A 13390-nucleotide genomic window follows, 5' to 3' on the forward strand; every position below is an offset into this window, starting at 1 on the left:
TCCTGATTCCTTTAACTTTAATTCCTTAAACTTGTTGTTTTGACGACAAAATTAATGAACGACATATGGTTGCTGTCACTTTAAGAGCTAGTGCAGTTCACGGATTCTGTGTTCATTATGCTGGCATGCGTTTTATGCTTATTAAAGACAAAACTGACTATGTTTAGACTATTATACTCACGAAGACCGAAATTGACACAGTTTTGCGTGTTAAAGCAATATAATGCGTGAAAAATAACTTTTGTTACTGGCCAGCTGTTCTTGAGGCGGATTTTCTATGAATGTGCTCATATAGAAAATCATCCCAGAGAGCGTGCGAGCACTGATTAGTTTAAAATCGCTTGAATGTTTAAACTGGTAAGACTAAAAAGACGTGCAAATGGTAAACTTCATTCACGATGCAATGCTGGCCCGATTGCGCAAGTGAATATTCCGTCATGTCCCGACTCCTGAACGCGAGTGTGTATTATCGCGGCAGCGCTTGATGCTTGCCTTCCACAACACATTTTGAGAGAAGAGAAGACGCGGCACCGCTGTACACTCACGCTGTTTGTGAAATTGCGTATGGCAGACAGTTATTAAAAGAATGATTTTATTTTATAATCTGTGTGGATTACGATTGCAGGAATATCCCGTGTTATAAATAGGAGACCTGCGGGAATGATTAGAATTATGCGCAGTACCCGCGCCGAAATTCGAGCCCTGTGAACACGCATAGAAAATGTCTTTCGTCCTGTAGAATATTTCTGTTCGTCCTAAACACATTTTCTATCGTCCCTAGGACGATAGGACGCCGCCGTTAGTCTCGAGCCCTACACGTGATCAAGATCGGCTTGCGCTGGACTGATGGTTCAAACTGATAAATGGTCCGTGAAGCACAGAATAATGAGTAGCGCAGTTTCGTTCTTGTGTCATTACGTTTGCCATTTGATGTTGGGCAACGGTGTGGTTGTGGTGGACGTGCCATCTTTAACTTTGCAGTCCATTTACAAATTATGGTCGAATAGAACATGATCACCATGAACATTCAGTCAACATGATGTGGTGGTGATGGCGCAGTGGATAAGACACATGCCTTTGGTGTGAGAGACCCAGGTTCGAATCCACTGTGAGACACCAATGTGTCCCTGAGCAAGACACTTAACCCCTAGTTGCTCCAGAGGCGTGCAACCTCTGACATATATAGCAATTTCTAAGTCGCTTTGGTTAAAAGCGTCAGCTAAATAAATAAATGTAAATGATGTGGAGAGCGCGGTTCTTGATTGCATAGCAATGACATGACGCCATGGGAGCGCAAGCGCTCTTGAAAGAATGAGACACTTTCCACACGTTTTTAGACGCGATTTGGGAACTAAGACCTACGGGTGATGTGTGCGCATTTTAATGAAAATATTGAGCGCCATATCGAACCTTGTTTTTATAGCGTTACCGACAATGGTGTACCGTTGATAAATACCAATACCGTTTTATCGCCCAGCCCTGAATAAGTTTGACCTACTAAGTTTGACCTACCACCAAGAAAGATGTGTTTTGCAGATTCTCAGTCAGTAGTGTGGTGTGGTAGCCTGTGGGTAAGTCACAAGTCCTTCCCATGAGCCTTTGCTGTCCGACATATGGAGATTGTGAACTTGGACTGTCCTTGTGCTCATGTTTCTTCATTCTTCTTTTTTTTTTCTTTGTCTTGTCTTCTTCGTTCTCCTCTCTCACCGTTTCATCACCTTCCTTTAATCACTTTTCTTGTAGTGTTTCTGATGTGTACTGCTTTTTTGGGACTTAGCTTTCTCGGGCAGATTATCTGCCAATCTGTTCACCTGTTCAGTCCACTCGCTTAATACAATCAACATCTCTCTCTCTGTCTCTCTCTCTGTGAGAGAGAGATTAGTCTTCTCTGTGTTGGGTTCTTCACACATTGCCATCAGAGAAATGTGCAGTTCATTAGGCCACCTCTGTTTACTGCCAGAACACACAGATTTGCAAATTGCAACACAGGATTGTGGGTAACACCCTGTGTAAGGTCTCAGAACACATTGAGACAATTTTCTTCGGTGTTCCTCATAACATTCACATCCTCTCTACAGACCTCACGTCAATACATAAGTTTTGAATTAAGATATTGCATCTTAATTTGCATACACTACCTACTAGAAGTATGTATTATGCTGGGAAAGTATTACTTTTCAGCATGTACCAAATGGTGCTGTCTTTCGTTCCTGGTACAGGTGAAGAGACTTCTCTTCCGCACCGGCTTCGAAAAACGCGGCCGTGTGTAGCGTTCACTTCAGATCGGAGGATTATCATCCCGGCGATATGATGGAGTTCAACATGGGATGCTGAAGCAAAAATATTGATCGTCTTATACTGTACCAATGGCTTCAAATAGTGTGATATAGGTAGTCATGCCATAAATAGAGGCAATTTGTAATTGAAAAACAAAATTACTCTGATTTTTTTTAAATATTCAGATCTTTAATTTTCTGTTTGTTATAACCCAGGTGAAAAATATGTATTAAAAATTGTACTTGAGTACAATACAAATATACTCAAGACAGTATAGTTTTTATACATTTAATAGTATATACTCTAAACATACTCATGTCTGCTGGCCTGATATACAATGGTAATAATCTGTACAATATTGTAAGCAGTATAAGCTGACACTGGTCTTTCTCACCAAGACACCTGTCCTGTTCTCCACTGGTTCTCCTCACACCACAACTCAATTTGTCTCTAACCGTTCTGTCTAATATTATCCTGGCCTGTCCTGCTCTCGGCATCATAGCAGGCTCATAACTGTACGGCTGTGGTGCGTCATACGAGCAAGTATTTCCTCAGCGTCCGAAATGTCCTTGCGATCCATTGTTTTCCTGTTGTTTGAATTGACCGCTCTTCCGCCCATCACGTCATGCCCGTCACACCCATTCCCGTCACACAAGGCGGAAGTAAAATTCTCTCACAAAACCGACTCCAGAATCTTCTGTAGCGTATAAGTATATTTTAAAGAAAATCTAGTTCCTACATTAATTTTCTATTGACTGACTTGTTGGGTCCTCTAACCTGCAATATGCCCTTTAAAGCATTGCTTATTTCATTTGTATTTTTGTTCTGTTGTATTTATTTATCCATTTTGTTTGTAGTTTCTTTGTTCCTATTGTATTGCTGTCTGTTTACTTGTCTTCTGTTACTGTTTCGAGGACCTTTTACCGTATCGTTAGTTGTACAATTTTACAGATATACAAAATGACTTGTATTATTAAATAAGACTTTGATCATATCACCCACCAATAATCCTGTAAAATTATGCCATGCACACATTCCACATCAGTGTCGACGCTTTGCAAACATAGCCCATGACCGTAAATGAGAAAGTCACAAACTTTTTACAAAAACTTAACAGCAGGAATGAATTTTGCGACAATTATGTTCTGTATAATTTGATTGTGTGTAGTAAAAAAGTAATTCTGATGTACTACAATCCTGAGTAATATAAATTCGTCAGTGCGTCACTTCATTTCCATACACATAGGGCTGTCGCGGTAACCGCAATATTGTAGTACCGCGCTTCTGACAAGTCAACCGCAGAGGATAGCACGTAACCGCAGCAACCGCGATATTCACGTTTTTTTTTTTATAAGGCTATACCCTTCTTGTTTTGAACTTAATGCATGTGAATGTTAAACAAGTTCATAACGATAACAAGACTGTTTATCATGGTGATGTGTAGCCTACAGGCTTCACATAGACAGTGAATGAAAGAGATCGGCAGAGCGCGTCACGCGCTGCGCGTGCAATTACCTGCGTCTGTCTTTGAAGTCGTGAAAAGCTTGTCGTGTCAAAGGGAAGCGAAAAATTTGTCGAATCATCATTTTAACGTTCTCTTCACGGGTATTTTCCCATAAATCCGCGTCAGCAGCAGCTCTGGTCAGCATCCCACAACACAAGGAAGCCGAAATAAAATCAGTGAGTCACGCATTGAATCAATGGGTCTCTAATAAGTGAAGCATCAGCTTCAGCATTGCCTATGCGACGCATTGCTGCTCAGCTGAGCCTTGAAAAGTTGAATCTCAAAGTTAAAAATAAATAACATCTTGTTGAATCAGCTTTTTTAAACGTGTTCGTTGAATGAACGGTTCAATGACTCGCTCAAAGTCCGTTGTCATAACAATATGCGCGCTGAGTGAAAGTCTTTCAATGCGCATACTGTAGACGCTGTTTAGTTTCGGTTACATTGGTTACTGAAAATGTCCTCGTTTTTGTCCACATCGTAAACATTATTTATATAGCAACAAAAACATATAATTAATTAAATAAATAAATAAATAAATGGCGGTAATACCGCATATCGCGCTATTGAGCCACTCAACATTACCGCAAGGGAAATTCCATAACCGCGACAGCCCTACATACACAAATCCTCTCCAGTTGGCCTCATGGGCTAGTAATCGGATGCGCACTTCAGAATCTCAGCGACGTAGTAGGTTGTCCTGGTACTTTTCTCCCACCATTCAACTTTTCAACTCCGGCCCTCGAGGTCCACTCTCCTGAGCCCCTTTCAAACAGTGCGTTGATCCCGGGAAATTGCCAGAACGCCTACTGTGTGAATGCAAACACGACCCGGGATTGATACCGGCATTGATGCCGAGTTGGGGACCTAGTACAGTGTTTCCTCTAGGATTTTTCCAAGCTGTGGGGGCAGGCCCATTTCCCCGGTGGGGGGTCCTTGTCTCCCCAAAGTATTATAATCGATCATGCGCATCCCGTGTGCAGAATGATGCACTTGAAGCAACACCAAGTCACAGCAAGCAATGCTTCACATTGAAAAGAACATAGCGAAGGGATTATATCTATAATATGCTTAGTAGGGCTGGACGATTTGGGGAAAAAGTCATATTGCCATTGCAATTACTGAGGTCAATATTGCAATTGTAATATGCGATTCCGATATAATAAAATGGTTTCATGAGTCCAACTTGCTTGGTTCTAAAGTAAAATGCACACACAGATTAGTGATCATTCTGTGTATTAATGTTTATTTCTCAACTCAAACTACAGACAACAACTAAATGATTGATAACACCTATAATGATCAATAAACCATCAACCAAACCATCATTACAGTGAAAGCTATCAACTTTTTAAAAAAAATTATTAGGCTAAAAAAAAAAATTAACAACTTTTAAATTAAGTGAACTTCAAACAATCCCCACATAAACCCATAATAAAAACCATATTTACCTGTGCCCTTCCTGTCTTAACAGGTAGGATACAGAAATTGAATAAAGTTATCAAACAGTCTGTGCTGCATGAATTATAAATTATATATAGAATAATCCTTATTAAAGCTACAAAAGTTATTTAGTCAAGATCAGTGAGTAATTTTCTAATTTCCCTTTGTTCTTTTAACTTGACTGACAGAACGCTTTATTCGCTGCTGGCGCTTTAAGAGAACCCGTTGCCGAGACGCGGATCTCACATGCGCCTCATAGCACAACTCTTTTCGTCCTTAAGACTTTTCTTACGTTATGAAGATACTCGACAAAACGACATTTTGGCATAATTGTGTGTGTTATTGTTCGTTCAAGCTCGAAAGAGAACTGTATTCTGGCACGCGTCAGTGCATGCGCATTATGGCGTGCGTCTTTCTGCGAGTCTCATTTAGGGCATTCACAGGCAGCTTTTCAGTTCTTGTCGTGCAAAATGCGAAATGGCATTTGCACGAATAAGAGCAGGATCGTGTAACACTAGTCAAAGGATGACAAAAAAGAAGAGATGCTGCGTTAATAGCCCTAATTTGTTTATTTCATATAAAATCGCGTCATTTTGCGTTATATAATTGCATAATGCATAGGTTTGAGATCGCTATTACGATTGCGATATGATTAATCGTGCAGCACTAATGCTTAGTGTATTCTATAGTTGTTTTGAGCCTTTTCTTTTAACAGTTTTAAATTTCAGTGCGCATGAAGAACAATAGCACTCTCTCGACTCCATGCTGTAATCTTACTTAAAGGGATTGTGAAAGGTATGGGCAATAAACTCCACTCCAGCAAGATAAAGTCATTTTATGAAAACCATAGACCTTTATGCTTTATCTACAAATGAAGTAATAATGGGAATATTGACCTTGAAGAGAGTGTCGTCGTGTCGCAAACGAACGCGACGCGCTGTGTGAATTCTGAATGGAGAATCACTGAGGCGAGATGACTTTCCGTTAACTTTAACTTAGCGACTAAAATTACACATTATGCAATGACTTTAGAAGTCTTGGAATATAGGGTGAAAACTTGATTGTGCTTTACAAAGTTTTTTATGCCTTTAGTGGGGCTTAACAAAATAACATAATACTATGCAGAATATCGGACGTCACTGAGAAGCTGTAGCCGTGGCGGGAGGATTTTAAGTGTGGCGGCCCGCCACGGGAGAATGAATGTAGAGGAAACACTGTAGTAACATTGCCGGAATCAGTCCTGGAACGTGAGCTGTGTGAACAAAAGCCAGGACCAATGCCGTAAGGGGTGTGTCATAGTGATGACGCTCGTGCCATCGCACGACTCTGTTGCTCTTAGAAAGTTTGTGTTCGTCATCAACAAAGAAAGGACGAACAAATTAGATCAAACTGGAACGAAGCAGAGACCAGGAGCTCCTCATTATCCGTGCTGAAGCTGAGATCGTTCACCAGCTTTGTGGAACTGTATTTGCGTGTTTTCGACGTATACGTTACACGTCTCATTCTGACGTCATGTGTCTTTCCGGGATCTTTACGGGTTGTGTGTGAACGCACTCACAGATTCCGGCAAATCACTGGCAGTGTGAATGAACCGAAATCAAACAATCCCGGGAAAAATGGCGGGTCACATTATCCGTGTATTTTCCGGAATCTCTGTGTGAAAGGGGCTCTGTGGAGTTTAGTTCCAACCTTGATCAAACTGAAGACCTTGATTATTGTCTTTGATTGGAAAGTGGACCTGAAGGACCTGGAACCCCTGTTGACACTTTTGTCAGATCAGTGCGTTATCCCTTTTGTTGTTGTTTGCCACTTGTTTTTGTCAATTGAACATATTGAATTGCCATTTCTTAGGTCTTAAGGCCAATTTATACTTCTGCGTCGAGGGTAGGGTTGGGTATCGTTTGAATTTGAACGATTCTGATTCCGATTCGGATTCCTTGCTTCGATTCCGGTTCCTAACGATTCTCGATTCCGATTCTTTTAAGAGGCAGGGTCAAAAAAGTTTAGCTAACCTTGCTAACCAACGGCCTTTCTGAAGGAAATACTCCTTTCTGAAGGAAATACTCCTTCTGTAAAAATACTCCTTTTGTCACAAATTTTGCATTTTGCCGAGATTTCGTTATTTTTAGAAAAGTGAAGCCACACTTTGGATCGCCGACGTAAGGTACTCATGTTCGACTCGCGTGGTTATGCCAACACTTCCGGTAGACGCTTCTTCGTTGGTGTTGTTCAGCGGTTTCTTCTTCCGCTCGGTGGACTGTGAATATCGAAACTAGGAATCGAAATTTTAACTTTTGAACGATTCCGGGAAAAACGAAAAGTTAGTCTCGGTTCCAATCGATACTCGATTCTCGATACCCAACCCTAGTCGAGGGTACGCCGTAGTGTACGGCGTTGGCTATGCACTTTGCATTTTACATTTTTGAGGAGGTGCTCGTCAGGCTACGGCAAAGGATACGCGGTATGGGACGCGTCTCTGCATATGCTACTCTGCTACTCCGTACCTACTGCGCGCAGCCTATGCAGAAGTATAAATTGGCCTGAGAAATGACGTGCTGTAATCTGTGATTATTGATGTTGGTCGGTGTCTGTCAGTGCAATGTGAATTAGCTTCATGAAATCGGGCATACTACTCATTTCCCTCACTTTGCTTGCTAGGGAAGTAGGCATATTTGGACATGAAGCCTGTGTGCTTTGTATTTTGGGAAAGGTGTAAAAAGTCTCTCTCTGTATTTCTATATCTTGTTCAGTCTTACTTTGTGTCATTAACAACTTCACATCCTCCATTGGTCCCAACGCAGTGGGAAGATGGGAAATGTCTTGTATCCGTTTTCTTTGTCTTCTTCACCTAATAATGGCCTTTCATGTCCGCTTTGTTTTGCTGTCAGACGTTTTCCGGTTGTTCCACTGGGACTTTTAGTTGGCTTCTGCCTGGACACGTCGCTCAGAGCCTCAGGCGTCTGCTCAAACAAGTCAAACACTCGCACACACTCGCTGTAGGGGTGTTGGGCGGACCCAGGATTACCCATTATCTGTCCTGCCTTGAGATTCAAATGTTAAGTCTTTGTCCTAGGTGGGAGTGGACGGGTTGTGAACATGCAAACACAGGCAGACAACAATGTCTTTTCTATATTTAGGAAGTTTAAATCAACAATTTTAGGCAGTAACACATCCTGTCCAAGCCTGTCATTCAGTTGTATTTTTTTTTTTGTCTGTATTTGCGTAACGTGCATGAGGACGGCCTTGAAAATATACTGAGCTAGTGCTATCAAAGGCGGGAGATAGAACAAGAACAAGATAGGGGAGAACTGAGGTGGAGCGTGGGGTGAAGAAGTGATACAGCTGTTGCTCTTCATCACACACAGACAATGAAACATTGTTCTGTGACGGTCAGATTGCGAGGGAAAAATGCTAAAAGATAGAAGGGTGAAAATATAATGGTTGCTGTCATGAATGGAGTACGTCACAGATGTTCGAACTTCAAACTGAATTGAGGATGGGCTCTTTTGAATTGGGTCGGTAAAGGTGCCACTACTTGTATCCACCCAGAACACACTAGCGCTTGCCTAACTGTCCAGAACAATCTAACCACTGCATAGTGGTGTGTTTTTCTGTAACGCACACTCCTCCTCTTTACCCTGGTGACCTCTAAGAGAACAAACAGATTTGGGTCACTGAGAGTTTGCGTTCCTCTTCACTGAACTGCATTGTTAAAGAGAATTCACAAGTGGTGGAGATGACCAGATCCACAACTTACACTTCCTGAAGGAACCCCTCTCTTCTGTAGGCCCTCGTTGAACATCAAGGGCATGATGATGTGACGCAGATTTCACGTAAAATAGTCTCTAGATCACTTTTTCTGTCTTCAGATATTCCATAAAATATGCTTGACCAGTTGTTTTTGACAGTGTAAGTATTATGAAGTAATATTTTTAGTAGTTGCATAAAACTTTCTGCACTAGTGGTTGACCGATATTGTTTTTTTTTTATGTATGGCCGCTGCCGATATCTTATAGACCAGGGTGGCCGATTTATATACACTTTATATTTATTTAAATTAATATTGAGTAAATTAGTCTAAAACGAATCTCTAAATTAAACAGACTTTAGTTAAAAGGACACTGTGTAGGAATTGCTGCCATCTAGCAGTGAAAATGTATTTTGTTTTTTCAAATGTGCGTTGCCTCTACGATATCCATTATGTACCAAAAAGCTATAACAGGATTAGCACTTGTCAAGTGTTCCTTTGGGTGAACAGGTTTGCCATTTCAAACGAACAGCAACTTGACACAACGAATAAACGAATGTTACAGTATGAATTACTGACTGTGAAAAACATCAACTATTGTAATAAGTAGTTAAGCCTTCTTTATTTATTATATTTTCTGAAGTAGCCTACTTGCATTAGATATCATGATCAACTTTTTAAGGAAATAAAGCTTGTAATTAAGAACGGAACATTGCCTTACCTGTCAAATCGAAAGACCGCTTTTCGCCAGCAGCTTCTTGTTTGTTTTTAAGTAGCAGGGAAATCACCTATGGAAAATCACGACGCTTAACCGTCACAACTCTGCCGTCATTGTGTTAAGCCCGCCCACCAACTCTATACACGATGTGAATGGCCTGACCAGAGTTTGGTTTTTCCACTTCGAAAGCCAACGGAGAGTTGCTAGACGACACTTTGCTGCAAAATAATTTTTGCTGCAGCTAGGGTGCGTCTAGATTTCTAGGTTATCTATCCACCAGAAAAAAAGCTATCCCAACATTAACTCATGTTTTTTGTAATCTCCGGTCACATTCACTTTTACGATCTATTTTTTTTAAACTTTTCGGTTGACGAGGATTTGCAATGCAGCCTTTTAAACTTGCCAGGGCCGTGAAGCGCCTCTTACTGCTCTGCTCGTCCGCTGCTTCTGCTTTCAGTCACGTCACGCTGGCTCTGAACGAAAACGCGTTGGCCTAGCACTTTATGTCCCTCTCTGCTGTTATAGTTTTTCAAGATGGCGGAAATACATGGAAGCCTCCGTGGACTTGCCCATCCCATGTATATAAAGATAATAAATTCTTCGTTTACGAGGACAAGTCTGATAATTGGCAGAGGTATTTGTACACCATTGAGGACATATTTATGAATAAAAATATTGATTTTAAATAAAAAATTACATAAAAGTTACACATAGTCACTTTAAGAATCAGCTTCTTGATTCTGTAATGGTATTACAATATTTTTCACAAATAAAGACATTTTTTGAGAAAAAAAAATATGACACTCAGGAATCTGGTAATCAAGGTCACACTAATTTTACATGCATCACACAGTGAAAATTACATGAATATAGCACAGCAAGGCCAAAAAAAAAAAAAAAAGAGAAAGCATGAAGATAGATTAAATGTTGTAGTTTAAAAAGCAGAGGTGCTGTTCTTTCTTTTGATATATTGCATTCAGATAACAATTTTCTGGGGGTCATGAAAGTTTTGCAAAAATGATTAAAAATGCTGGCGTTGACTGGCAACTTTAAAAAAAAAAACACTGCTGGGGAAAAGTTAAAGTCATGCAAAATTGATATTCAAACTCAAATAATTTGAATGGTACAAAACGCACTAGTACCTGAAATAATCATTGAGCATTCAGCCATAATGTCACTGAAATAGGAATCATTCCTAAAGTAGAATCTTCTTTTGCTCATTGCACATCGCAATCATATCTGGTTTGGATAAAAACTTGGATTAACTTGGCAAAGAAACATCCCTATACTTAATTGTATAGAGTTAGCTATTGTTAAGCTAACAAGTTTTTAACTATAGCATGAATATACACACAAATTAGATAATTATCCATACACTGAACCTTTTTGTATGATTTTTTAAAATATTTTTTTATTTATAGTTTATTTCTCTTCTCTCTTGTATCATACACCATCTTGGATTTCAGAACCTTGACGTACAGTCGTTTTTTGGAACTGAGACACTCTTTTCTCTTTTAGAATAGTTCTTTTCTGGCCATTGTTAGTGTCATTGTGTTTGTTTGTCATATCTTTGTGTCTTTCAGGCTCTAGCATGTCTCTACCTCTCTCCCTCAAATCCCTGAGGGCCAACCGGAATAATCTCAAGAGAGAGAGTTAGAAAGAGCCAGAAACGCACTGTGAGGGGAGCAAGTCAAAGAACAAATGAAAGCGTGCGGAGCAATGAAAGGAATGAAGTGTAGCCTATGGGATTTATATGCAGCCAGTGTGTAACTTGTTCTCGTCTTCACCCCAGCTGGCAGACGTCTTCCTGTGATGGAGGAATCGAGAAAAGAGGCGTGGAGTGAAAACATGATGATGACTCATGGAATTAGTGTTGATTAAAATATACTGTTGAGTTTCCCAGAGGGAGTGTTAATAAGACACGTGTTCTCAATGGTTAACCCCTGAGTAATCTAGAAAGTTCAGTAACCAATACCAGTATTGGATATTATTAAGTCACTAGAATTTTGGCAACTGAAAAATTTGGTCAACTAGTTTTTGGATGGCTGGGATTTTATTGATTTGCGCTTTTTCGATCGCGTTTTAACTGCGTTAGCTTCTATTTCGTACACACAACGTGGATGAGTTAATTTATTGCTTTTAAGGAACTCAACAGAAGATTTGTTTGAAAAATGTCTCTGTTCATTATTTGTCCATACAATGGATCATATCTACAGGGTTCAATTTTGTTTAGATGGATTTTTCGTTAGATTTAGCTTTGAAACGGGACCATGCAATCCCCTGGCCATGTGTTCATCTGAACCCTCGACTGGTTTCCTTCTGATCATGCTCAGCTGGTGGACGGCTTTACCGAACAGCATGAGGGTTTATTAGGCTGAGGGCCAGTTTGGGGTCCATATGCCAACCCTTTCCTGAGAGTGAGGCCGTACTGTCCCTTTTGGACGACTATTGCATAATGCTGCTTCAATAAAGGACGAAAACTGATCCATTGGTACGACCTCTGAACTCTGACTGCATTACAGACGATTGATCCACTGATTTGAAGTTAAGCTTTTCAGATATGATCACCATTGCAGCACGTCTTACTTGGCCAAGTCAGAGTAATCCGAAGGGTCAGGACTTCCTTTACACGCCATTGCATTGATTTTTAAACGTATATTGAACATTATTTAGTGTCTTAAATACTGCTGGTCCTTTGCATGTGTTTGAATAAGATGATGACATGGTGTGTGAGCTGTTAGTCAGTAAATAAACCTTTCCTAACTGGGCAGATGTTTGGATAAGGATGTGCTAAACTATGTCTTTTCATCATAACTGACTGTCTGAACGATTAGGTTAGTCGGTCTTAAGGGTCAGTGACAAACAAAGAGTATTCATGATAAAGAAAAATGCATGTTTTTGTAAGTGCTTTGTATTCATATTTGTCTTTTATATAGTTTTTACATTTTTTACATTCCATGAATACCATTCGAAAGAACTACCAATTCAAGTTTCAATTTAAAAATGTAATGTGAAAAAACATCTTGTAAAAACATTTTTAAACATTATTCTTCTAAAAGTATTATTTACAAATAAAGGGAATCAGAGATACACAGATACCTCTTTGTTTTTCATAACCGATCCAAATACGGATAATGAGCTGATACTTTTTTTTTTTTTGTAGAATAACTTTATGGAACTAATGATCACTCTTTTATGTGTTAAAGAATCCACCTAATACACACAACTTCATTATAAAGAGAACACAAAAAATAATAAAATTATCACAATCTATGACAAAAATAGGCTATACATTATCATTATATACTAGGTTAGTGCATAATTCATCAGCAAAAGTAATTGTAGAAAAATCTTTAGTGCAGAATAATAATCTTAAAAAATCAAATCATTAATGAAAAAAAAAAAACATTTAGTGGGGAAATAAATAAAAGTGAGAGTATGGGGCAGCAATATATTGTCACACCACATGCCATATTACAACCTGATCAACCTTGTCATAAAAAACATACGAAGAGTTCAGATGCAAAAACCTCTAAATGCCATTTGAAATTTTCTTCTTTAATGATGATTTTTATCAAACTTGTATATTTAAGTTCAGTAATTTCACTTAAATGGCAATGAATTACCTGCTAATTGTTATTTAAGTGAAATTATTTGCCTTGACTGTCATGAGGGTCAAATGGCCTAAAATATTGACTAC

General features: G+C 39.5%; 1 protein-coding gene across 2 annotated transcripts in view; it reads left to right on the forward strand.

Moving 5' to 3' along the window:
• Positions 1 to 13390, forward strand: part of ralgps2 (Ral GEF with PH domain and SH3 binding motif 2) — a 126559-nt gene that overhangs the window by 10782 nt on the left and 102387 nt on the right. The gene's annotated exons all lie outside the window — the stretch shown is intronic.

This window comes from Pimephales promelas, chromosome 13, assembly GCF_988280905.1.
Source record: "Pimephales promelas chromosome 13, fPimPro1.hap1.1, whole genome shotgun sequence".
NCBI lineage: Eukaryota > Metazoa > Chordata > Actinopteri > Cypriniformes > Leuciscidae > Pimephales > Pimephales promelas.